This window comes from Branchiostoma lanceolatum, chromosome 16 (genome assembly GCF_035083965.1).
Source record: "Branchiostoma lanceolatum isolate klBraLanc5 chromosome 16, klBraLanc5.hap2, whole genome shotgun sequence".
Lineage (NCBI taxonomy): Eukaryota > Metazoa > Chordata > Leptocardii > Amphioxiformes > Branchiostomatidae > Branchiostoma > Branchiostoma lanceolatum.
Window position 1 is genome coordinate 4,000,086 of NC_089737.1, and position 2,454 is coordinate 4,002,539.

Consider the following 2,454-nt stretch of genomic DNA (forward strand, 5'->3'; position numbering starts at 1 on the left):
GATATAACTCGCTGAAATTGTTGCCAAAGTACAGATCAGATTCTTCCGCTTACAATGCTTTTTATCCTGTCGAAATCAGACAAAGTTGAAATTTTTGAGAATTTTTCAAAGTTGAAAAGTTGGACGTTTTCATTAGAAGACGCTTATCTATTGGCCCTATGGGAATGATTGACCTCAACATGGCACCAGAAATGACCACAAGTCCACAGTTATTTACATACTTTTTATTGTAACTCTTAAACGCTTTGACCAATATTGTTCAAATTTTCAGCATTTAAAGATAATATAACTGGACAGACTGTCATGTTTTATGTTTGACATATATTCAGTATCTTACCTTAATTAGCCCTAATTAACCCTAACGAATTTATTCATCCACAATAGTGCCAATCAATAAACATACAGTTCTAAGCATGCTGAAAACTGAAAAAGAAACTAGATGTTCCAACTATCCTGTTGTTGAACAGATCATTATGAGAATAATGTATTTTTGCAGTCTTCACTAATTGTAAGATATGCAAATGAGGGTAATTATCCTCAACAGAGATGAGCTGAACTGATCCTCAAATACACATGTACAACAATTTGTTTTACTTATCCCTATTTGTACTACCTATTCCCTGAAACAACTTTTAGTTTCAACTGTTAAACTACATTACATGTTGACTTAAGTACAGGAATTTTTACAACAGGAGCAATAATAGATCTATACGAAGATGTGTTAATTGGCAATAAACTAATGAGCCATACATGTATATATAGTAAAAGGCATACATTGTTAATGATGTCCACTGGTATTGGCTGTAACATGAACTCACTGATGTTGTAAGCTTGCTGAAACAGGTTCCTAACAATGTCTATACTTAAATTTTGATATTCCAATGCTTAATTAGTTAAATATGCTAATTAACATCATGGTCAATCAGAATGATAGTAGTATGGTGCTAATTATTAGTATCAATACCTATGTTACTCATTCTAATAAGATCTCTGATTGGTAAGTTACCTACAGTACAGGAGACTTACAACTTACTTTCTGACTAGTACAGTATCAGTAATTAATTTAGTGTTCAAGTCATTCTCCTGAAGTAGCTTCACCCTTTGAAAATTTGAAGAGTTGTGGTCCCCAAGCACTTGATTTGTTGTTTGTGTAATCTTCAACTTGTTCAAGTTTGCTTGAAGGCAGCCCACGTTCCCTGCACACCTGTATCAGATATGCCACCCTTGTATCCACTGGAAAATCAAAAAAGGACATCTGAATGAAGATCTTAGAACTGTGTGTAAAATTCGGACTGTATGATCATAACGCTAGTGTATATACAGAACATAATTACGACAGTGGAAAATTTTTTGTTGCGCCCAAAGTATGCCATATCATCGGATATGAAAGGTATATTACATTCAGCATAAAATATATGACCATTCTGCGGTTAAATAGCGCAGGATTTATGACTATATGTTCAATTTCGAGCACATACAAAGTGCGCGATCTCACGCCCCCCTCCCCCGTCACGTATGCGCACACAGCGCACGCCATTTTTCGGGCTGTCGAAAAAAACTCTCAAAATGTATCGCCAAACCCACAAGCCAAACTCGCCTAAAAAGAAACAAAAACTACACCATGATGACCAAAATATATCTATATTTGCGACAGTATAGGGACAAAGTTGCTAATTTCAAGAAAAATTGCAAAAATGTCCACTTACTTCTGGAGGTTTCTCCCGTTTCTTCCATATCTCCCGCCTGGAATGACGTAGAAATTTTGTCCCACCACTGGCGTGAACCTTGATCTCTGCCCTTTCACCTGAAACCATTCTTAGAGTTCTCCGAGCCCCGGCGGCTTGTGGCTTTTGATTCGAAAATGGGACTTCCGCCGGGCGGGCCTCAAAATCGCGTGCCGCCTCCGCGGCGTCAGTACGGGGCGGTTTTTCGGCTGCATCTCCAACTTAACTGATTTTTAGCTCCTTGTTCGATGAATATTTTTAACTAAAAATATGATAGTGTGATAGCAAACCTTCCATAGATTATTGAGAACGATTTTCATTGGCATTATACAAACGGTTGATTTTTAAGATTTTTTAAAAAACATTTACTACCTCGCGCGCTGCCGCGTTCTAATGCAGAAACGCGGAGGTTCGACATGCCTAATCACAGTTTATTTCACTTACAATTCTACTTTTTCTACTTACAATTCGCGCATTCTTGAAGCTTATTGTAAATGTACATCCATATAGCCGTGAGTAATAGAACGATTATTATTCCGAGGGTGGTGTAGGTATTGTTACCTTAAACTTTGCACAATTTGTATGTTATTAAGACACTTATTTCAATCAAAATTCAACTTATTCGTGCGGCTTCAGTATTCTAAAACTTCATATTACATCTATGCTACACATCCATATAGCCGTGAGTAATAGAACGATTATTATTCCGAATGTGGTGTAGGTATCTTAA

At 36.8% G+C, this 2,454-nt stretch overlaps 1 long non-coding RNA gene across 1 annotated transcript; it reads right to left on the reverse strand.

Moving 5' to 3' along the window:
• Window positions 1-208: 208 nt before the first annotated feature.
• Window positions 209-2,149, reverse strand: LOC136422261 (uncharacterized). Its single transcript, XR_010753585.1, has 2 exons — window positions 1,707-2,149; window positions 209-1,233 (listed from the first exon to the last, which is right to left on the reverse strand). It is a non-coding gene; the product is annotated as an uncharacterized lncRNA (long non-coding RNA).
• Between the last annotated feature and the right edge of the window lie 305 nt (window positions 2,150-2,454).